The following is a 24,560-nucleotide window of genomic DNA, read 5'->3' on the forward strand; positions in this document are numbered from 1 at the left end:
TCAAATCCAGGCACTTTTTTTTTTTTTTTTTTTTTTTTTTGACAGGCAGAGTTAGACAGTGAGAGAGAAAGACAGAGAGAAAGGTCTTCCTTCAGCTGGTTCACCCCCCAAATGGCTGCTACGGCCGGCACCTGCGCTGATCAGAAGCCAGGGGCCAGGTGCTTCCTCCTGGTCTCCCATGTGGGTGCAGGGCCCAAGCACCTGGGCCATCCTCCACTATCTTCCCGGGCCACAGCAGAGAGCTGGCCTGGAAGAGGAGCAACCAGGACAGAATCCGGCGCCCCGACTGGGACTAGAACCCTGGGTGCCGGCACCGCAGGCAGAGGATTAGCCTAGTGAGTCGCGGCGCCGGCCCAGGCACTTTTGAGATGTGGATGTCCCAAGCAATGTTGTAACCCCCTACATCAAATGCCCTCCCCAAATGAACCATCTTAAAGTGCATGATTCAGTGGCATTTAGTAAATTCACATCGTTGTACAGCTGTCCTCTCTAGTTCTGAAACATTTTCACCATCCAGGCATCCATTAGGCAGTCCCTCCCCATCCACCTCTCTCCCCAGCCCCTGGCAGGCAAAGAACTGCTCTCTGCTCACATACAAGGAGCAATCTACTATGTGACCTTTTGTTCTGGCTTCTTTCACTTTGCATAATGTTTTCATCTGTGTTGCAGCTTAATTAGACTTTCATTGCCTTCTATGGCTGAATAGCGTTCTATTGTGCGCATACGCCACATTTTGTTTAGCCATTTATCTCTTGGTAGACATTTGGTTGTTTCTACCTTCTGGCTGCTGTGAACAGTGCTACTACGAATATTCGAGCACTCATATGCGTGTTTGTCTGAAGATCTGTTTTCAGTTCTTTGGGGTATACATTTGTAGTTAGGAGTGGAGTCGCTCAGTCATGCGGTAAGTGTATGTTTATGTTTTGAGGAATCAGTATTGGTTTCAGAGTTTAGCTCCTGGTCAGCTGTTAGAATCCTTAGAGGGGTTTTTCTAGAATCATGAAATCTGAGTTTTAGAAAAAGTCTTAAAGATCATGTAACCCATCTTCCCACCCATCACACAAAGTCTGCCTGTGACAAAACTTAAGGAACCTTGGCCGGCGCCGCGGCTCACTAGGCTAATCCTCCGCTTTGCGGCGCCAGCACACCGGGTTCTAGTCCCGGTTGGGGCACTGGATTCTGTCCCGGTTGCCCCTCTTCCAGGCCAGCTCTCTGCTGTGGCCAGGGAGTGCAGTGGAGGATGGCCCAAGTGCTTGGGCCCTGCACCCCATGGGAGACCAGGATAAGTACCTGGCTCCTGCCATCGGATCAGCGCGGTGCGGCAGCGCGCTGGCCGTGGCGGCCATTGGAGGGTGAACCAACAGCAAAGGAAGACCTTTCTCTCTCTCTCTCTCACTGTCCACTCTGCCTGTCAAAAAAAAAAAAAAAGTAAGGAACCCCCTCCATCCTCTGCATGCACAACACGAGGGCAGAGGAGTGCCCTCCTTCACAAGGGTGGGCATTCCATCTATAGTCAGCCCTGCCTGATGGTTTGCCCTATTGAGAAGTTTTCTCTACCTGGAATCCATAGACTCTTGGTGTTGATCCACAGGTGAGCTTGAGCGTGAAGAGATGGGCAAAGAGTTTGTAACTTTCATTATTCTTTAAGGGATGCTTGACCTGACTCGCTGTCTACAGTGACCCAATGATGTCATCTCTCTCTTTTACACATTGAGCCTCCTGGCAGAACACTGCGTGATTGACACTTGCCCTCTGCTCACCTCTGACATCCAGACCCACAGGTGAACATTTCACGAATGCCCACCTGTGAGAGGACAGAGCTCAGGCTAGCAGGCAAGTCCCTTCCAGGCCCCCCCACTCCCCGGCTGCCCGTGGTGTTGGCCACCTGCAGTTTACTGCAGATACTGAAAGAATTTGCTATCTAAGAGATTGTTTCGTTTGGAGACAAGGGCATTTCTAAGGGAGCTGAGAAAATCCTTGAAAGTTACATCACTTTTGATGTAGATAGGACGGGGAAAATAGCAGGAGCCGCTCTCTTTCTAAAGCCAACCATCTACTGAGCTATAATATACGTAGTACTCACAAAGTAGTTAGTGCCATGGCACTCAGTTTATGTGAAGCAGAACACGCGAACCTTGTTAGAAATCAAGATATTGGTTACTTTGCAGCTGGCACCTGGAATAGGTCACAGGGCAGTCCTCAAGGTGCAGGTAATGTTCCCATTCTCTTTGGAATAACTCTCTGTGATTTAACAGAATTTCAAGGAGTATTTGGTATACCTCACACTGAAGAGAGAAAGATCCTAGAGGCTGCAAAGCTTGGGCAGCCGAGCCTCTTGTTTGGGGGATCTCTTTGCTGTCTGTCTTCCAGCATCCTTTCCTCCTCCTCTGACTTTGGTGCACAGTCTTTCTCAGTCTCAAGGCAAGTGCTGTGTGTGGTCTGACCCACCCTCTGGCTGCAGCAGAAGTGGGCATGTAACTCAGGGGAAGGTTAAAGGATGGGCACAAGCTTCAGATCAGACAAGGAATCTATCCCAAGACATTTTGTGAACCCCCAATAAAGAGGCTTGGGCTCTTAGCAAGGGCTGCTGAACTGTTAGAATAGATGCTTTGGCTGCTAGTGCATCCTGGCTACCACACACTGAGTGCCAACTGGGAGTAAAGCCAAGACAGAAGACAGAAAAGTCAAGAGTCCTGGTGACACCATTTGTGGATCCAGCCGTGTTGAGAGCTATCTCCTGAATGCAGGAAAACAATAAACTCTTTCCCCACTGTGCTCTCATTCAGCATAACACAGAACACTTCTGTAACAAGATATGTGGACTTCTTCAGCCCCTGGAGATAACCAAGAAGAACCCAATAATGACCCTTCTATTACCCCATTTATACAAGTTGTGTATTTCATAACATTCCAAATTGTAAAGCACAGAAAAGAATTCTAAGATGGCAACTTTAGATCTAAATTGTTAAGGTGGTTCTGTCTGGGGGACAGAGAGGTTGCCCTCAATCAAAATAATCTAAATTAGAGGCAAGGGACAAACTTTAAGCCTAGTGGTTAATGTATCAGTTAAGACGCCTGCATGTCAGGTAGAAGTTGTTGGGTTTGAGTGCTGGCTCCAGCTCCTGATACCAGCTTCCTGTTTTTGGGAACCCTTGGAGGCAGAAGTGATGGGGTCCTACCTCCAATGTGGGAGACTTGGATTGAGTTTCCACCTCCCTCTTTGGCCTCTGGCCCAGCCCCTGCCATTGTAGGAATTTGAGGAGTGAACTAGCACATGGGAATGCCCCTCCCCACCCCCCCACAACTCCCACCCTTTTTCTTTCCCTCCTTCTCAAATAAATAAATGTAAATATTTTCAAATTGAGGTGATTCTAAAAGTATCTTGTGTTCGGCTATATGGGTTTCCAGCTATTCACTGGATGAGAACTATTCTTTGGTAAAACATTTAGGGATTGATGATAACCTGTAGGTTAAGTATAAGAGAGTGTCATTAGAACAATCAATAGGCATCCTTGCTTTGGAACTATCTTCCTATCAGGCCTTGCGTTCTGCCTGGAAGTCCATCTGAGGCTGGTGTAGTGTCTGGGGATCTGTCCCAGTGCTTAGCTGTGAGTATGCAATCAATACCTGTTGGCTTGACCTAGTTTGAGATGATTTTTTTTTATTTGCACAGAACCTTACAAATCTCCCATCAGCCATTTAACCTTGTCTTAACTTACTGTTCAAACCTCTCTTACTCATTCGCTCACCTCCATGTGAACAATTACAATGTAACAAAGAAGAGACTTCTGCAAGAACCGCCAGTAAAGAATACTTTAGATCTTAAAATTGCTTGTGGGGTTAGAACCACAGACTCTCATAGCACTGGAAAGAAGCTTAAAGACGACCCCCAGCTCTTTGGAGGGAGGAAGCAACCTGCTGAGGGAGAGGCAGAGTGAAGGCGAGGCTGGAGTCTGGGGTGCTGCCTGACCTGAAGCTCTGCCAGTGACTACTTGAGACAGAGACGAGCTCAGCCGTGCCTTGAACTTCAGGGCAGCCTACTTGCTTTTTGGAAGAGGGGAGGATGGGATCCTGCAGCTGCACAGTTCACGCTACTACACATCTTTTCTGCATCTTCGGATCCTCCAAGTGATACTAAAGGGGGACCACAATAGCCACAGGTCCTTTGATAATTCCTTTTTCAGCTGTTGCTACAGATTCCTCTTCACTTTACATGGCTTCTAGGAGTGGCTAAAATAATGCAGGTGGGACTCCGTAGTTTCCATTGCTGGCAGGGAGGCTGGACAACAGTGGTATTCACAAGGGAAATCATTTGCTGCTGGCTAGATCTGCTTTTGAACTGCAGCAGGACCACTAGAATTAAAGTTAGCACTGTCTGGGGCTGGCATCGTGGCACAGCGGGTTCAGCCACCACCTGAAGTGCCGGCATCCCATGTGAACTCTGGTTCAAGTCCTGGTTGCTCCACCTCCAATTCAGCTCCCTGCTAATGCTCCTGGGAAAGCAGTGGAAGATGGCCCAAGTGCTTGGGACCCTGTACACACATGGGAGATTCAGATGAAACTCCTGGCTCCTGGCTTCAGCTTGGCCCACCCTAGCCCCAGCCATTGTGGCTATTTGGGGTTTGAAGATCCTTCTCAGTCTCTCCCTCTCTCTCTGTTACCCTGCCTGTCAAATAAATAAATCTATCTTAAAAACCAGCATTTTCTCAGGGCTCATTTTAGATCAAGTGTTCCGCGAAGTGCGTCGTATGGACTACTTCATTTCGTTCTCACGAGTTTCCTGTGAGGCAGACCTTGCTGTTGTCTCTGTTTTTCTGACGAGCAAACTGAGGCATAGGGAGGTTAAGTAACCTGCTCAGGGTCACCAAGATCTGCCTAAGTGCACGCTTCAGTCCTCATAGAAGACAGCAGCAGACCTGACAGGCAGCAAAGGAAATTACGTTGTTGGAAGGCTAGGAGATTGCCAGGGGTGACATCTACCGTGCATCTAGATCACGGGAGTTTTTCCTCAAAACCACTTTGTTCCAGATAGCTGAGAAAAGAACAGTCCCCCTTACCACAGATGGGCTGCTTGGTTTTAACTCCAAGCTTCCTCACACCTGCTTGGTCTGATAACAGAAATTCTTTACCTGCAGTGAGAGAGAGTCTTGACAGGCCTTAGTGGGGCATTTGGGCAGCTGCGTGTCCTTGCTGGGTTGTGCCTTTCTTGCTATTTGCGTGTGTGTGTGTGTGTGTGCACTAGTTTTGTCAGTGCAGAGAGCACAGCTGATCCTAAGCCAGCTTCCTAAGACTGCAGCAGATTCCTGGAGAGAGGGTGACACTGGCTGTCCTGCCCTTTCTCTTTACTGTCCTGTTCTGCACTTTCTAAAAATATTCCCGACAAGCAGCTAATGGGCATTTTGGCCACACAGCTTGAAACCGCTGCTGCCATTTCAAATGGAATGCTTCTCCTTCACGCCTGCACTCCCTGATTCATGCAATGGGGGTGGACTTGGCCACTTCATAGTGCCCTCACCAGAGGCTCTTTAGGAACAAGAAAGGGCATTTTACCTCTCTCAGCAAGTGTTGCATGTTTACTTGCTGGCAAGAAATGACACGAAAGCTTCCTTGGGAAGAATGCAGCTGCAGTTATTGCCAAAGTCTCATGAAGTGCTCTGCAGGGGAGCAGCCCCAGCTGTTCAGAAGAGAGGTTATTGCAGTGGGCGTTTAACCTCGTGGTGAAGATGCCTGGGTCCCACATCCGGGGTACCTGAGTTTATGTCTGACTCCAGCTTCCTGCTGATGCAGACCATGGGAGGCAGCAGTGACAGCTCAGGTAATTGGGTTCCTGCCACTCATGTAAGAGACCTGGATTGAGTTTCCAGTTTCGGCCTCATCCCAGTCTTGGTCTTTGCAGACATTTATTAAGCCAGCAGATAACAGCAATCTCTCTCTTCTCTCTCTCCCTCTCCCCCCCATCTGTCTCTTAAATAAGTAAATAAATTTTTAAAATTAGCAATTGTGGGGCTGGCATTGTGGTGCAGTGGGTTAAGCCACCACCTATGACACCGGCATCCCCTATGAGCACCAGTTCAAATCCTAACTGTTCCACTTATGATCCAGCTCCCTGTTAATGCACCGGGGAAAGCAGTGGAAGATGGCCCAAGTGCTTGGGCCCCAGCTACCCATATGGGAGACCCAGATGGAATTCCTGGCTCTTGGCTTCAGCCTGGCTGTTAAAGCCATTTGAGGAGTGAACGAGCAGATGGAAGATTGATCTGTCTTTCTCTTTCTCTAACTCTGTCTTTCAAATAGGTAAATCTTTAAAAAATTATATAGGTGCTCCCCAACTTACGATGATGTATGAGTTTGCCACTTTACAAGGGTGTGAAAGGTGCCTGTATAACCATTCTGCTTTTCACTTTCAGTACTGTGTGCATTAATTACAGGAGATATTTGGCATTTTTTTGAAGTTTGATAATATATTTTATTTAACCCAATATAGCCAAGATACTGTAATTTTATCATGTGGTTAATATACAACATTGTAAATGAGGTATTTTACTTATTTTCTTCATTCTGTTTGAAATCCAATGTGCATTTTGCACTTGGAGCGTATCTCAACTCAGATTAGTCACATAGTAAGGGCTCAATCTCCACATGAAGCAAGTGGCAGCCGTACAGGGCACCGTAGCTCTAAACCACAGAGAAAGGGTGGATTCAGGAGAAACACTGTTCATCTCAGGCCACCTCTTCTTCCTCTCTCGCTCCCCTTTTTCTTCCCTCCCACCCTCCCACCGTCTTTCGGAGTCTGAGTTTTATCTCAGTTCTCTGTATTGACTGTGAGACTCCAAGCTTCAGTTTCTTCATTACAACAGTAGATATCCACTGCATGTTCAAGCTGCTTACTGCTTCTCTCAGTGGGGTGGGTTTTTTAAAATTTATTTTTTAAGGAATACAAATTTCTTAAGTACAGCTTTAGGAATATAGTGATTCTTCCCACCATACCCGCCCTCCCACCCACACTCCCACCCCTCTTCCTCCCCTCTCTTCCCCTGCCAGTTCCATTCTCCATTAAGATTAATTTTCAATTAACTTTGTACACAGAAGACCAACTCTATACGAAGTAAAGATTTCAACAATTTGCACGTGCACACACGCGTGCACACACACAAATAACCTGAGAACTAGTTTTACAGTTAGCTCTTATAATGCAACTCATTGAGGACAAAGGTCTTGCATGGGGAGTTAGTGCACAGTGACTCCTGTTGTTGATTTAACAATTACCACTCTTATGTATGATGTCAGTGACCACTCAACGCTCTTGACATGAGCTGCCTAGGCTATGGAAGCCTTTTGGGTCCACAAACTCCGTCAGTATTTAGACAAGGCCATAAGCAAAGTGGAAGTTCTCACCTCCCTTTAGAGAAAACTTGATACTTTTTTTTTTTTTTTTTTTTGTTGTTGACAGGCAGAGTGGACAGTGAGAGAGAGAGACAGAGAGAAAGGTCTTCCTTTGCCGTTGGTTCACCCTCCAATGGCCACCGTGGCCGGCGTGCTGCAGCCAGCGCACCACGCTGATCCGATGGCAGGAGCCAGGAGCCAGGTGCTTTTCCTGGTCTCCCATGGGGTGCAGGGCCCAAGCACCTAGGCCATCCTCCACTGCACTCCCTGGCCACAACAGAGAGCTGGCCTGGAAGAGGGGCAACCGGGACAGAATCCGGCGCCCCAACTGGGACTAGAACCCGGTGTGCCGGCGCCGCTAGGCGGAGGATTAGCCTAGTGAGCCGCGGCGCCGGCGAAAACTTGATACTTTATTTTAAAATAGGCTTTGTGTTGAATGATTTTGCCCACCTGTAGGCTAATGTAAGTGTTCTGAGCACATTTAAAGTCGGGTAGGCTAAGCTATCATGCTTGATAGGCTCTGTGGATTGAATATAGTTTCAATTTAATTATATTTTCGGTTTATCATAGGTTTATCAGGACATAGCCCGGGTTAAATCTGGAAACATCTGTAACAATAAAGTACAATGTTCCAGATAAAAGAAGTAAAAATACAAGCTTAAAAAATTCAGAATATGGCATGTTCCCAGTTGAATACAAAATATTACACACACATTTCAGAGAAAGATTAAAGGGCGATCCAAAAGTGGGGCTGTCTCTGGTTGCAGATTGTGGTTGACATTATTTTATGCATGTATTTCTGTATCTTCTCTCTATTTTTTGGCAATTAAAATTCATTCCATTGAGAGTCAGGATTTGTTTTGTTAAGAAGAGGCCTGTTCCAGAATTTTCTTAGGGGTCAGTTCCGTGGGTATCCAAGCGTCATGGTGAACTCAGGTCTGGAGGCTGCAAGGTCAGGGTTGGTGTGAGTCTCACTCTGTGGTGGTAAAGCAGGAACCGCCCCAACCACAGTAGCAGCAACTTGAGGTTAGAATGGCAGCATTCTCACTGTGACGCGCGAGGGGCTCGGGGAAGACAGCAGGTGCACCGAGTTCCTCTCATTGCTGGGCCTCTGGGAAAAAGAAGGGGTCCACAAGTGCCAGTTCTGCTTCCACGCTGGTGCCTGTTCTACCCTAGAGTGGTTCTAGCCTGGGCCCGTCCCTTCTCACACTGGCTGCAACAACGCCCCGAGGAACACTGCTCCTTGGAGAGGATCTGGTTCACCCTGTGAAACACATATTTGTTAAATAAAAGGTTGTTGGCCAGTGAATACTTAACCCATGACCCTGCCTGGACCTGGCTTCACTGTCACAGGGAGAAGAAAACAGTCTGTGAGTCCAAGGGCAGTGGGTGGGGGAGCTCTGACCAGTGTGGCAGCGCTCAAGGGAGGCCAGCTGTTCTTGCCAAGGGCCAGGACTTTGAACAGAAGCCTTCTTGGGAACAGGTGTGTTTGCAGCAAAGTCACGGATCCCCTCTGAGCCTTTACAGATTCTGCATCCATGCATCAGAGACAGCAACACTTCTTTCATGAGGTTCTTGTGAAAAGCAAAACAGCCCAGTGAAATGGACCTTGGCCAAGTATCACGCAGAGGTTGCCCGTTGGAGGTACATGGTTAAAGTTTGCTGAAGATGGATTCTGTTGAGATTAGAGAGTGGTTACTTTTAATTTTTTAAAGACTGAATTTGTTGTAAATATTTGGAAATCAAGACATTTCTCTTTTGAAAGTGTGGATCTTTTCACCTCCCGGGGCCCTGGTGTTCTGGCATGGCACGAATCTGCTAGAGGCCAGCAGTGGCTTTCTCTCTCCAGGGTGCACCGGTCAGGGGACAGCAAGTGGAAGGCATGGGGCTTCTACGCTAGAGTCTCTGCTCTACCGTGTGCTGGTGTGACTTGGGCCAACCTTGTAACTTGCAAAGCCTTCACTTGCTGGGTTTCTTCATCTGTAAAATGGGTCACCATCCATAACCTCACAGGGGATTGTGGCAATGACTAAGTGAAACAGGGAGAACAGCACCTGTTGCACAGAGGTGTTGGATCAGAGCTACCTGCATGGTTTCCTGACAGTGTTTGGCTCAGCAGCTTCTACTGGATGTGAATCAAATGATGGGCATTGTTTCTATTGTATAGATGGTGATTTCTTTGTGGTATATTATTTGGGTGTTCTGGATGGGAAAAATGGGTTCTAAAGAAATTCAAAGACTGTTGCAAATATCCTTTTTTCAAATTGGTATTATTTATTTTCGCTTTTCTTGATAGGCAGAGATGCAGAAATGGTTTATCCATCTGCTGGTTCACTCCGCACATACCCATAATAGTCAGGGCTTGGTCACTTCAAGACCAGGAACCCAGGACTCGGTCCAGGTCTCCTAGTTGAGTGGCAGAGACCCAAGTACTTGCGCCATCACTGCTGCTTCCCAGGGTGTGCATCAGCAGGAAACTGGCTCAGAAGCAGAGATGCCAATATCCCAAGCAGCAACTTGATCACCACACCAAACACCCAACCCCTACAAATATCCTTTCAGATGAGCCGGTCTTTCTTTCCCTTTGGGGAATGCTCTGTGAGTAGCATCAGAGCTCTTTCCCACTGGTGAGTATTACCATGTGTCCTCTGATCTTCACTACTCTGAGGTCTTTGGGTGTTGAATCTGTATACTGCACTTCCATATTTGGTTACATTCTGCTAGTTGCTGCCTGTCTTTTCAACTGGAGTGTGAACTCTATCATATTCTCCTGTTCTGCAAACATGGCAGATAATCAATAAATTGCTCACAAATGAATAGGTAGGGCTATTGCTAGAGAATTTTGAATGGCTCTTTGAAGACAAGCCCAGTGGCCTCCAGGTTCTTACAGGGCAAATCTTTCTTTTTCTTTTTTTCTTCTTCTTTTTTTTTTTTTTTTTTTTTTTGACAGGCAGAGTGGACAGTGAGAGAGAGAGAGAAAGGTCTTTTTGCTGTTGGTTCACCCTCCAATGGCCGCCGCAGCTGGCGCGCTGCGCTGATCCGATGGCAGGAGCCAGGTGCCCCTCCTGGTCTCCTATGCGGGTGCAGGGCCCAAGCACTTGGGCCATCCTCCACTGCACTCCTGGGCCACAGCAGAAAGCTGGCCTGGAAGAGGGGCAACTGGGACAGAATCCAGCGCCCTGACCGGGACTAGAACCCGGTGTGCTGGAGCCGCAAGGCGGAGGATTAGCCTATTGAGCCACGGCGCCAGTGCAAATCTCGACTAACAGTGACCTTCCCCTCTCCCTTCCTCCCTCCATCCATTCATCCACCCTTCTGTCCCTTCCTCCCTCCATCCATTCATCCACCCTTCTGTCCCCACCTCCCTCCATGCATTCATCCATCCTTTCATCCCCGGCAACCACTGGGAGAGTGTCTGCTAACAGAGTCAGAGATTTCCCAGATACCAAAGAAATGGAGGAAAGCAGCCCATGGAAGAAGCTGAAGGAACGGGGATGCCTGGTGTGCAGTTGCTAACCCAGACAATGACTCTGCGTTCTGAGCAGCTGCTCATGGGAGCAAATGGAATAAATATTTCTAGACTCAGTTCATTGACTCAGGCAACATCAAATGTGGAGTTTTGCTGTCCCACTCTTTCCATCTTCCCCTCTTTAATTGTGCCTTTTGTATAACCCTAAGCATAAGAAACGTCTTACTAATGTGGTGACAGCATTATACAGGGCTGGTCTCCGAAGGCCATGAGCTGGGTTGGTTTGGAACTTTCTGCAGTGATTATTCATAAAGGTGGAATTTTTTTTTTCTTCCCACAATTGCACCGTGAAACATGGTCTTTTAGACCATGACTTGGTGATGACTTGACCCTGCTCTGATACTGCCATTTCCAAATCGAGCTTCTGTGTTGAAAGTTGTGGCAGTACCTTGAGATTAGGGCAGAGTTGATCATTTGGTTTCTATCAAAACCAGGGTAGGCCTTGCCTTGCCCGTGTTTGCTGGCCACTTACAAGGGAATGGCAGGAATGGGTCTGTCATATCCTTATTAGGCAAAAAGTCCTTTCTGTCATAGCTGGTGTCCAAGAGGGGTGCTTAATTTGCTTCCTGGGGGCAGGGGGCAGGAAAGAAAATGACTTGCTTAAAGAGCGTCTTTTGATATTGATATCATTTAGATGAGTCAGATCATCTTTTTACTTCTGACATTTATTATCTCCTCCAATATTATCTTGATGCTAATTCTGAAAAAAAAAAAAGAAGAAAGACTTTTTTATTCCCCTTTGTAGCTTGAAGAGGAGAGAATCCTTTTGTAAAAACACCGTATTCTCTTTCTTCTTTGTATGTATAATTATCGAGACTAAGGGTATATTCAAATTATCTCAGAGAGTTCCAGTGAACTTTCTAAAACACTTAATAGCACTAACAACTTCTCCTGGTGGGATCAGAAGCCCCACGTCAGGCAGTGGTGCAGTGGGAGCTGTCTGCACTCGCTTCCTCCTCTCCCCCTGGAGTATTCCCAGGCCCACATGGCTAAGGCTTTACAGGGCGCCAGGGAGGGTGGGATCTACAGAGGACTTGGTCTCCTCATCTCCACCTTCATAATTCAGTTGAACAAATGATACTTAGTGTCCTAGAGACATCCATTGCCTTGTCTCAAATGATTCAGTACCTTCTTAATATTGAAGTAATATTTTTCATAGTAACGAAAGTTGTGTTTATTGTAGAAAATTTAGAAAATATAGATGGACCCAAAAATGAAGAACAGACTAATAATCCCACCATACAGATAAAAATACAATTAGTGGGGCAGGTGTTTGGTGCAGGGGTTGAGACACCTGCTGAGACACCTGCTATACTGGAGTGCTGGGCTCAAGTGCCAGCTCCATTTCCCATTCTGGCTTCCTGCTAATGTGCACCCTGGAAGGCAGCAGCTGATGGCTCAAGTGATTGGGTCCCTGCCACCCACGGAGAGTTCCGGGCTCCTGGCTATGGCCTGGCCCGGCCCTAGCTACTACAGACATTTGGGGAGTGAACCAGTAGACGTGACATTTCTTTCTCCACTCGTCTCTCTCTCTCTGACTTAATGCCCATCGAATAAAAGTGGTGGACACACAATAAGTACTCAGTGAACATTTATTGAAAGAATTTAATGGATTCAAGCAAACACCAGAAGTTCCCACCTGCAGGGAGCTCTCATACCCTGCCCCCACCCCCAAAGACACCCTTTCCTGGGTCTCATTCACTGTGTGGCCCAAACCCCCTTCACTCACCCTTTCCCTCAGCTCGCTGCCTCTTTGCTTTCTGCACTAGCACGCTTATTACAGGCTTGTTGGTTTCTGAAACGCATGCTGTTAGCCTTTAACCTCCCTGTTTTAGCACCTCCCCTTTGGGGCTGAGTTCTCTCCAAGGTCAATTTCAAGTTGTGCTCTGATGCTGTGTCCTGTCTTAGTGAAAACGTCCCATGTTCGTCACATCCTTTTAATCAGGTGCTCTCTGATCCATGTTTGTGAATGAACTTTGGTCCCCTCATATGAAGGAATAAAGGGTCTGTTGTAGGAAGCAGCCTGTTCAGCATCAACAGAATTTGCCTGAATTGTGCTGCCTACCCAAGCCAAAATCTGAGAGGGGAAAATAAAAACAACCAGCGAAACTTGATCCAGAAAGCCCCATGAAGGGTCTAGCATTATACAAGCCACTGCATAGACTGTTCCCCAGGGCAATGCGAGCAGCCAAATATAGGGCTGTAAATAGAGCGTGGGCCTCCGGCTGGTTTGGTCTGATTGGAAGTCAGGGGCTGTTGGTTGGATTCTGGGCATCTTGGGCAGGAGCTGCTGCCAATCCCCCCAGAAATGAGAGAACAGCCTTGACTTTGGCCAAGGCGGATGCCCGGTTGCAGCCAGGGTGTGGTTGTCATGGCTTTGTCCTATGGAACGAATTGGCGTTCTGAACAGACGGGTATAGACCAGTGGGGACAAATCACTATCAGCTCGTGCATCTACTCCCCTTTCCCCTGCTGTAGTACTGCCTTGAGGAGAGTTAATGGCTTTCTCTAGGATCAGTGGGAAAGAGAGCTGTGATCCATTAGCAATGTCATGGGTGTGGATGTGGGAAGTGGACTTGTATGCCAGCAATTCAGAATCCTTGGTATCCATAAGAGAGTGGGCCCCCAAATAGTGTTTTTTTTTTAAGATTTATTTATTTATTTGAAAGAGTGACAGAGAGAGAGAGAAAGAGAGAGAGAGAGAATATGAATCTTCCATTTCCTGCTTCTCTCCTCAAATAGCCAAGCCAAAGCCAGGAGCTAGGAACTCCGTCCAGGTCTCTTATATGGAAGACAGGGACCTAAGTACTTGGGGATCACCTATTACCTTCCCAGGTAGTATCAGGGAGCTAGATCAGAAGCAGGGCAGGCAGGACTTGAACCAATGCTCCAAAATGGAATGCCAGCGTTGAAGGTGGCAGCTAACTTTCCATACTGCAATGCTAGTCCACAAATCAGTATCTTAAATTATTGCCCCTGGGGGCTGGCATTGTGGTGTAGCAGGTAAGGCTGCTACCCATGACACCTGTATCCCATATGAGTGCTGGTTTGTGTCCTGGCTGCTCTACTTCCAATCTAGCTCCCTGCTAATAGCTAATGGGAAAAGCAGCAGAAGATGGCCCAGGTGTTTGGGCCCCTGCTATCCACATGAGAGACCCAGAAGAAACTCCTGGTTCCTGACTTTGGCCTGGCCCAGCCCTGGCCATTGTGGCCATTTGGGAAGTGAACCAGTGGATGGAAGATCTCTCTCTCTCTCTCTCCCCATCTCCATCTCCGTCTCCGTCTCCATCCCTCCTTCTCTCTCTATTCCTCCCTCTCTCCTTCTCTTTCTCTCTCTTTCTGCCTCCCATAACTCCTTCAAATAAATATATCTTTAAAAAAATGTTGTTTCCCCTAGAACAATATCTTACAAAGGTCCCTGTGCCTGTGGTGACTGTATGATTTTTCATCATATTAGGATATTTTTGAGGGTGAAAGGATGTGCTGTTATCCAAGGACAGCAGTACAAGCACCCGGGACATCTGTCCCCTGTGAGTGCCCTCATCGGAAGGGTGTCCTGCATCCTCTCCCTGGGCTACAGGGGCTCCTTGGGCAAGATCCCCCTTTCCATTCTGCTCTGCACTCCTTCCAGGAAGCCCTGTCCCCAGGATAAGTTTGTCTCATAGAGAAGGAAAGTTGGCTTTCCTTACCCATCACTAAGTTCATGGTCAAGGCACTGGGAATGCAAGGCAGATTAACAAGAGAAAAGCATACACATCCATTTAAAGTAAGTTTTGCGTATTATGGGAGCCTTCAGAAGTGGACTCAAGGAAACAGCCAAGCACATGTATTGTTAGCTCGGTTTCGATGAAGAGTGGATCGTCAGAGAAGTAGGGTCCAAGAGGGGGTAGGGCCCAATGCGATAAACTGGGTGCAGGGAACTTAGCAAGGCCCCTCTGTGTGGGTCCCTCTCCATGTCTGGAGTCTTCAGAGATGAACACGCTCCTTTCCTCTGGATATACGGAGGGCGCCTCTCCAAGGGGCTTTTCTGACCTGCCTCAGGGGAGACTGGCAGAGGAAGGGGAGAATGGACCCCCGACTTCCGTTTTCTCAGATCTGGGGGTGGTGTGGCCTGAACACCAGGAGCCCCAAATCTGCAGGTTGATGGTGAGGGTCCCCAGCATCCACCTCCTTTTTGTCCTTAACACCCTCGTGTGAAGCAGTACACAGTCAGAGCACCACGCCCCGGACACTTTCTTGCCAATGCCGGTGCCTTCCGGGGCAATTCGATACTGACTTCTCCCCCATGGTGGCAACACCATCAAGGCCTCGTACTCACCTGTGTTTTCCAAGTGCCAGAGTTCCTGGTGTGAATGGCTGTGCAGTCTGAGCTCAGAAAGCAGGCTTCCCCACAGTCCCTACCTAGAACCTGCTGACCAGGGATGCACACACATCAGGAGTGAGCGACTGCAGAAGCCTAATGATCGGGCAGGAATGAGTTAGGATTCCCTAGGCATCTTCACTGATTTTTTTTTCCATCTTTCCTTGTTAAAACTCTAGATTACTCTTTTTTTTTTTTTTTTTTTTTGACAGGCAGAGTGGACAGTGAGAGAGAGAAAGGTCTTCCTTCTGTTGGTTCACTCCCCAAATGGCCGGCGTGCTGCACCGATCCGAAGCCAGGAGCCAGGTGCCTCCTCCTGGTCTCCCATGTGGGTGCAGGGCCCAAGCACTTGGGCCATCCTCCACTGCACTCCCCGGGCCACAGCAGAGAGCTGGACTGGAAGAGGGGCAACCGGGACAGAATCCGGCACCCCAACGGGGACTAGAACCCGGTGGTGTGCCGGCGCCGCAGGCGGAGGATTAGCCTAGTGAGCCGCAGCGCCGGCCAAATAATGTTCTTGACCTGCCGCACATATTGTTATTTTGCTGAGCCGTGGTTGTTGAGTCTATCTGGCAACAGGAGGTGAGGGTGCTGGCATCTGAAGACATGGACGTAAGAGCTGACTTCCTTACAAATGGCCTGTGTGACTGCGGACAGGCCACCTCCCTGCTCCCACCCGAGCCTTCTACCCTGTGGGCCCGATCACTGGTCATCTGGCTGTTTCAGAAAGGATACCTGCTTCTCAAAACACCGCACAACAAGGCAACATCCACAACCCACATTGCCCTGTCTGAACCCCGGGGTCTGCTCTTCAGGGAAAGCAGGATGGGGCTGATGGACACCCCCAGCAGTTGAATCAGCAACGCTCCTCTCCTGCCAGCCTTCTGGCCATTTTTCTGGGAAGACTGTTCCCTGCATGCAGGCACTCCTGGCAGGGGGTGGCAGGGTGGGAAAACTAAAAGGAGATGAAATTTAAATCTCTCCAGTCTGCTGCTTGTCAGCAGCTCTGATCACACGCTTGGTTGGGGTTCAGTTGAAACCAAAGACTCAGAGAAGATTCTAGGTTATCTGTGCATTGCATTCCAGCTGTTAGGGTATCTGTGCGTTGCAATGACAGATTCTAGGTTATCTGTGCATTGCAATTCCAGTGGAGCTGAGCTCCCTGCACAGCAGTGTGTGGTGTGGGAGGACTGTCTTATTCTGTATCTTTCTCTGTCACTAGTCCTTTGGGGCAGTGGTCCAGGGCTGCAATAGCACTTGAAATAACCCTAGTCTTGGGATGCACCAGCCCCTTATCAGCACTTATTAAAATTAGAAGCAGGCCGAAGCAAGCAGGACAGAAGTGACATTATTGGCTCTGTGTTGTAGATGGGCTCCTTTGTTTGCATGCACTTTTTAAATCCGTATAGGGCTTGTTGTTTTGAAGCTGTTTCGTTGCGTACCTGTCTCCTGGTGGACCTGGGCGTGCCTCAAGTGGCAGGAATGATGTTTTCACTGTGCATCTCTTGGTCAGCATCAGGGCACATAGCAGGCTCCCAGATTTTTGTTTGCTTGTTTTCCACGAGTCAGAAAATGAAGCTGAGAGGGGTTGAATAATTAGCTTGGCGGTAAATCTGTCTTCCTCATGCCCAGAGATTCAGGAGTGAATTCAACAGGCAGAGTCCAATGTCTTCATCTCCCAGTGCCTACCTACATTCCCTTGTGACCTCCCCAAGTGTCCCTGGGTCACCCTGCAAGCTCCCCACCCCCCACGATGACTACTCCCCTCCACAAAGCCATCCCCAGCTGCTCCTCCCCACTGAGCCTCTCAGCAGGAATAAGGAGAAACACTGAGTTTATTAGAAAATTGGCATCCTGCGCTGACGTTTATCTTCGGATTTGCAGGGTTCTCTGCTAAGCGGCTGCCAAGCCTGTAGGGCTGCAGATTCCTGAGCCATCCAGGCTGCTGAATCAGGATTTCTGGAGCCGGCAGGTGATTTTTTTTTTTTTTTTTTAAAGAAACCAGCCCATGGAAACCATGGTAACAGATCCTACCCTTCCTATGCAACTCTATTGTCTACTAAGAGTCCCCAGGAACTGCTTAGGGGCTCATGGGCCAGATAGCCCCCTGCAGTTCCAGCCATGCCAAATGCTACTCCTACACTTTCCTGCCCAGCTTTTCTCCCACTTGAAAAGGCCCTGGCTCTTGTTTGCCATGAGCTCTATTCCAGGGGGACCAGCAAGCCTAGCTCATGCCCCAAGCCTCCCACCATGGCCTCCTGCAGCTCACCTGTCCATCCTCCTTTCTGAATTCTGCTAGCTCCTCTGGCTAGGGCCCTACAGATTGGCTCTGATTTCTGGTGTTTAGTAAACAGTGATGTGCCACTCATGTAAATGCAAAGACACTCCAGTGAACACAGCTGACAAAGGCCTTGTCCCCATGGAGGAGACACAGTAAACACGATGCACACGTACATTTTGTAATGTGATGTCTGCTAAGGATAAGTGGTGAGGAGGCAACCGAGGGAGGTGCAGAGCTGGATAATGAAGAACTAGCAAGTGCAAAGGCCCTGAGGCAGCAGCATCCCTGCTGTAGTCAAGAATGTCTTGAGGCACCTGCTGTTCCTGGTGTATTCCTAGCTGCTGCAAGGGCCGCAGGCTCTTATAGGCACTTGGTCAATACCTGCCCAGTGTGGCTGGGGTGAAGTGAGTGGTGTGGGATGAGGGGAAGAGGTGCTGGGGGGGAGTAAGATTGTGTAGGGCCTTGCAAGGCACCGTGAAGACTTCAGATTTTATGCCATGGATGAAGGGAAGCCGTTCAGTGGTTTTGAGCAGCACACAGCGATGTGGACAAACTGACCTTTTGTCCAGTGTGCTGACCTTTTGTCCAGTGTGGAGAACAGATTCTGGGCGGTGAGGGTGGGAGTGGGGAGACCAGTTAGGAGGCTCCCGCAGAGGTCTAGGTGGGAGATGATGGGGCTTGTGCTGAAATGATGGCTATGAACATAATGAGAAGAGTTTGGGCTTGCATGCATTTTGAAGGTAGAGACTTTGGGTTTTGAGGATGGATCAGAGAGTGACTTTGTCCATCTGAGCTCCATGCAAAAATACCTGAGCCTGGGTAATTCACACATCCCAGCCCTGGAGGCCGGAAGTCCGGAGTGAAACTGCCGGCAGGTTCAGCTGTCTGGGGAGTGCTGCCCTCAGCTTTCAAGATGGTGCCTGACTGCTGGGTCTTCAGATGGGAGGATGGCCCCATAAGGTGGGGGGAGGGGGAGTCCCTGTGTGGCAGGAGGATGTCCCCATGTTGGGGGGAGGGTGTCTCCATGTGGCAGAAGAGCGGAGGCGCAGGCAGGCGAGCTGCGTGCTGCTAGAAGCCGCTTTTATGAGCTGTAACCCACCATGGCCTCATCACCTCTTAAAGGCCCTGCCTGTAAAGGTGATCACAATGGCAATGCCTGAATTTTGCAGAGCACGTATGCAACCTGTAACAGAGGGAAAGCCTAGGCTGAAGTCCAAGGCTTCGTATGTGAGCAGCTGGATGGGAAGACGATGCTAAACACATGTGCTTGCTCCTCTCTGGCTTGTTACTTTCTGTCTGATGCCTCTGACTAGGATGAGCTCCTAGCAGGACCCTAGATCGCCACCGGTGCTGCCTTAAATACCGCTCCCCCCACCACACCCAGCAGCCAGTGCTAAGGATTGGCAACACCTTTCCCCCACCCTGTGGCGTCAGCACCTGGGAGGTGGTGGGAGGTTTTTGTGAGGGTGGCCTCCTGCATCACTCAGCTGTCGCCAGTAGTTCAGGTACCGCCTCTGCCTCTTTGCAGCTGGGCTGGGGGAGGAGGAGAGAACAGAACACCTCTCATGTCAAGTGCATCCATCTCTGGGGGAGGGTTACTCACTCTTCCTGTATACCCCGAGTCCCTCTGCCTCTGCTTGTGCTTACCTCCTCTCTCCCGAGCACATCTCTCTCACTTTCCTGCATTACTTGTCAAAATACCATCTTTAGGGGCCAGGTTAACGCCCTGGCCTGAAGGGCAGCATCCTATATGGGCACCGGTTGGAGACCCGGCTGCTCCACTTCCAATCCAGCTCTCTGCTGTGGCCTGGAATAGCAGTAGAAGATGGCTCAAGTCCTTGGGCCCCTGCACCCGCGTGGGAGACCCAGAAGCAGCTCTTGGCTCCTGGCTTGGGATCAGTGCAGCTCCGGCCTTTGTGGCCAATTGGGCAGTAAACCAGTGGACGGAAGATTCTCTCTCTCTCTCTCTCTCTCTCTCTCTCTCTCTGTGTGTGTGTAACTCTGACTTGCAAATAAATAAATAAATCTTTAAAAAAAAAATACCATCTTTCTCCAAAGCCCGTGCCAAATACTTTTCTCTTCCGTGTGGCTTTGCCTGATGTCCCAGCCAAAGGTGGTCCCCCCACCACCACCACCGCATAACGTTTCTGCATTTCCTGCATCATCATCTTCTCCGGGTCATGCTCAGTCTTCCACGCAGAGACCCTCAGGGAAACGATGGGCCTCAGTTACCTTTGAGCCTCCAACCCAAGGCCCAGGGGAGCCTCTTGGCCCCAGCGTGCACTTGAAGGTTATTATTTGAATGGGAAGTGAATACCTTTATGACAGATGTTTTGAGCAGCTCCAGGGTGTTTGTCAAGAAGATTAGGAATCAAACAATCAAATTGTCCAAGATGTGTCAGGCAGATAACATAAATACATTAAGTGGGTAAGCATAAGAAAAATTTTCTGTAGAGACACTATTATAGGGAAGATCTTGGTGCCGGCATTGTGGCACAGGGGGTTAAGCAGCTATCTGTGTCGCCGGCATCCTATATGAGCACTGGTTCACTTCTGACCCAGCTCCCTGCTAATACACCCGAGAAGGCAGCAGAAGACAGCCCAAGAGTTTGGGACCCTACCACCCATGTGGGAGACCTGGGTAGAGTTCCTGGTTCTTGGTTTCAGTCTGGCCCAGCCCTGGCCATTGTGGCAATCTGGGGAGTGAACCAGCAGATAGAAAAGCCTCTGTCTCTGTTTCTCTCTCTGTAATCTGACTTTCAAGTAGCTAAATAATTCTTTAAGAAAGGAAAAGAAAGATCTTACTTTCTTCATAACCCTCTATCAGCAAAGCATGATGATTGGAGGATGGACGATGATTTTCTAGGTCAGGAGGCAGTAGGGAGTGGTGGAGACTGGGGTGTGCAAGAGGGCACGTGCCTGTCCCTTTATCTAATGTTGACAGCCACGCCTTGGTCCCCATCCTCATTGCCAGTGTTAGCACATAATCAGCTTTCCAAGAGAGGCTGCAATTTAGACATTTTGCGTGGAAAAATCCTGATTTCTAGATGGTAGCAAATGATGCCCAGCCCCACCCCACCTCACCAAGACAACAGCCTTGGAAGAGCCTGGCTAGCGGTTTGCGAGCTGATTTACACAGAGGTGTCAAGCTTCTCCCTCTGTGGGAAATAAGTTCATTCATTTGGAAATCTCTGTGGAGGCTTTTCACTAAAGATAGGGTGTTTACGTCTTGCTTTGATTCTCTGGCGGCATTTTGTGTGCTGTTGTCCTGCTTCTCTCCAAGCAAGAGCCCCAGGGTTCCTGTGCTTTGTGCGTCCCAGGGTTTCTGTAGCTTGCCTTGAACTCGGCATCACAAGCTTTTGATTTGCCTCCAGGAGTGGTTGAAATGGAAGCTGCAGTGTTCTGCAAAGTATAATTGGTTTTAAATTGTAGGTTTAATAATAATGACGCTGGGCTTAATGCAATGCCATTCAGCTGCTGCTTGCAGCCCTTGGCAACCAGCAAGGCACTGATCCTCATGCCCGTCCTGAGGAGGGCACAGCTGCCGGGACTCTAGTCCTCCTACCCCAGCCTGAGGCAGGACCACACGGATGAGGGGCCTCTCTCTGTGCCCTGGGCATGGGGGACCCGAGGCTGGATTTCCAAGGCCCTTCGGTTGTCTTTTTCCTCTCTTCCTCACCTCTGGTTCTCCCCGTGGTTCATTAGGAGTCCTCCTGGAAGAGGAGTGGAGAAACTCAAATTCTGTGATTGGGTTTCTGTGCAGAAGACTTACATGGGAGAGTGTGTTAACTTAATTGGCTCTGATCCGGCTTCTGGCTTCTTTCTATGTTTAAGTCACTTTTTCTCATTTTCCCTGACTATGCCCAGTAGAGCATGCCTTTAAAAGATTAAATCCTGTTCTTTGGTCTCTCAGAGTGAAAAGAACTCTGGTTCGGAAGTCAGGGAGCCCGGATCCTGATTATGACTCTTTCTGGAACGATCTGTGTCTGCACTTACATGGGATACGCAACCTCTCCTGACCTCATTTCCGCGCTGGAGAGATGAGTAGGTTCAATTACTTGACCACGAACGTCTCTTCCAGGGCTTGGAACGGATAACCTAAGTGTTTCTGTGCAACAACACCAACTCCTCCTCAAGTTTCAAAAGTCAATAAAAATACCAATCTACATGTGTTATACAGCAGACTAACTGAGGCTTGGACAAGTGAGGGCTGGTTCAGCAAAAATGCCACGTTTGTTAGAAAAAGCAGAGAAGGACATCGATGTTGTATGATGTGGGGTGTCCGGCTTGAAAATTACAGGCAGCAAAGTCAATGACAGGGTAGCGTCAGCCCGTGGCCGACTGATGGCTGCCTTTGGTAGGTTTCCCAGGGTACACCCTCCGGACAAACCACAGCTGTCGAGAACCTGTGGTCTCGTTCCCCATGGATGACAAGCAGCTCCTCATTTGTGTCGGTTTCTGAGCTGCCTTTGCATCCACCATGGTTTCTGGAAGGTTTTGTGTTTTTGTTGTAGATGGGAACAAATTACAGAGTAGGGGGATCGCAGGGGAGTAAAAACAGAAACATTGATCCTGAAGAAGCTTCTCAGGGCTTGCAAGTCCCTCAAGGCCATTTGACCAGCGCTAAGGGGGAAGTGGTGTTTGTGGAGTTTGAGGGACGCATGCGTAGGATACCCCATTTCACGCAAATGTCTCCAATGACAAAGCTAATGAGATGCTGGGAATCTGCCTCTCTCCCTAACGAGCACACTTTGTTCCTGGAAGCGCAAGGCCAGTCAGTGGCCTTATGCTATCTGTACCATTTTAGTTTTCTTTCAGAGGTGCGTTACACTTGTTGCAGGAGAAAAATGAACAATAGTGATGAGCAGGTTTTGTTCTTTGGAAGTGACATTCTGCAGAACGATTGAACCTAACGTAAACGATAGGGGCATCGGGAAGGGAAAATATGTTCCCCTTTTCTGGAAACCACTTGCTGATCTCTCTGAGAAATGGAATGAGGGCTTCTCCATGGCAGATGTCACTGGGCCTGGCTATGCCACAAGGTAGAACAGGAGGAGGCATGGGCTGAGCTGCTGGAGTAAAAGGCTCTGCACTGGTCACTCTCAGGAGAGAGAAGTGGCCATGTACAGACTCCACACGGAGTCCAGTTCTGAGAAATAGGATCACTATTTTGGGATGTAGGTTTTACCTGTAGAAGACTATTGCCTTAAGATTTCGTGAAAAGGCATTAAAAAAAAAAGATGTCCACAGATATACTGTGCAGTTTATACCTGTACAAATGCCAGCAGTTTAGGCATGGGGTGCACAAAGAGTTAGCTGTGATGGGGAAAGGGAATGACAGCACTGAGAGAGGGTGGGTGGGGTGAAGCTTGGCAGGCCCGTGGCCTCCAGGACCTGGAGTTTGTCCGTGTGTTCCTGTGCGTGGCTTGAGGTGAGAATGAAACCTGGAGCAAAGATGGGGTTGGGAAGACTTGAGAACTCTTCTAAAGGCCAGCTGTACACTCAGAAAGAGCCAGAGGCTGTCTTTGTCCTGAGGGTCAGGACTGTTTCCCACCTGCCCATCGCCATATCCCCAGGACTCACAAGTGAGCCTCGTGATTCGCTAGTATTTCTGAATAAGAAGGAAGATGGGTGGAGGAGCTTGGGAAGTCCTTGCACCAGCATTCACCAGCCATTCCTTCTGGGCCTGCACAGAGTCCCGTGGCCACACAGGATCAGCCACAGGGACATGTCAGTGCCTGTGCAGCTAAGAAGCCTCCTTGGGATACTTGATGCAGAAAAAGAATGTGTTGGAAGGACACTGGGCACCACAGAGGGCTAACGGGGGGCCGAACATAGGAGGAGCCAAGGAGAGGAGGCCTGCAGGATGACAGACATGTGGTAGGGGAGACGCGACAGATACCCCCAGCACTGCCAGGCACCTCTTTTCACATGGGGGAGCCCCTCCTTCCTCCCACGTGGGCAGTGCTGGGTGGCCAAGCGAGACACATGTCCCCTGGGGGGCAGGGCTTGGCAGAGCCCTCGATGCAGTGAGTGATCCAGTGACTGAAACAACAAGGAAGCACCAAAATAAAAACACCTCTATATACATTTTAGGATTTATCTTGTGTTAAACACAAGTGAAAGAAAAGATGTGATTGTGGCTCATAAAGCAATAGAATCTAATAGGACCAGTAGGGTATGGTGTATTAAGTGCGCAGGTGGCCTGGGACCATAACAACTTGCTGGCACATTCTTAAGGAAGAGCTTCCAAGTGGAAGAGGTTGGTCAAGGTGGTTTTGTTCTTGGTTTAAGCCATGCAGGGACAGTGGAGACAGCTTCCTTGACCAGGCTTTGATTCACTACCTGGGAGGTCGGCTCTCTACCAGTTCCGTCCCCTCTCCTTCCCAGAGGCACCAGCTGTGCCGAGCTGTTGTTTTCCTATGGACGCCAGGTCAGGAGAGAGGAGGAGGCATCAGCTGGGACCTGTCAGCCCAGCCTCGTGCCCTGTGACATGCTCTGGCTTCTGGGGGTGAATTAACTCTTGTTTTTATTGAGCTGTTAATTCCAGCTCCTGTCTGTCTCCCTAATTCACTCCACATGTTTGGTCCCTGCTGCCCAAGCCGGGCTCCTCATTTGGAACTTCTTCTGGGACAGCCCCTGGCAGCTGCATCCCACAGCTCTCCAGATCCTCGGGAGGCCCGCTGCCCACTCTTGACCTCACTGGATTCTATATTTTTTGAGCTCCAGACCTTAACTCATTTGTATTTTATGTCTTCTCTGAGCTGTACACTTCACAGGAACTCAACGAATTTTGTTCAAACTGCAAACAATGCAGATCATGTTGAAGGCTACCTATGTTAAGCTTTGTTGACCACCACTGGAGACAACTGAAGTCATGGTAGCATGTAGGGAGGAAGCTGGCCCAGGGTCAAGCCTCAGTGGAGGGAACCCTCAGCTCATCAGACATACGCACGTGGAAATCATCAGCAGGCCCTGGGTTCTGCATTGGAGAAGCTGCCATCCGT

The 24,560-nt window shown here is 49.0% G+C and overlaps 1 protein-coding gene across 4 annotated transcripts in view; it reads left to right on the top strand.

The window, feature by feature from the left end:
- The window catches only part of PDZD2 (PDZ domain containing 2), a 403,443-nt gene that overhangs the window by 75,941 nt on the left and 302,942 nt on the right, over positions 1–24,560 (top strand). The window lies entirely within an intron of this gene.

The sequence above is a fragment of the Oryctolagus cuniculus genome, chromosome 14 (genome assembly GCF_051225735.1).
Source record: "Oryctolagus cuniculus isolate XC-2025 breed Fujian yellow rabbit chromosome 14, ASM5122573v1, whole genome shotgun sequence".
Lineage (NCBI taxonomy): Eukaryota > Metazoa > Chordata > Mammalia > Lagomorpha > Leporidae > Oryctolagus > Oryctolagus cuniculus.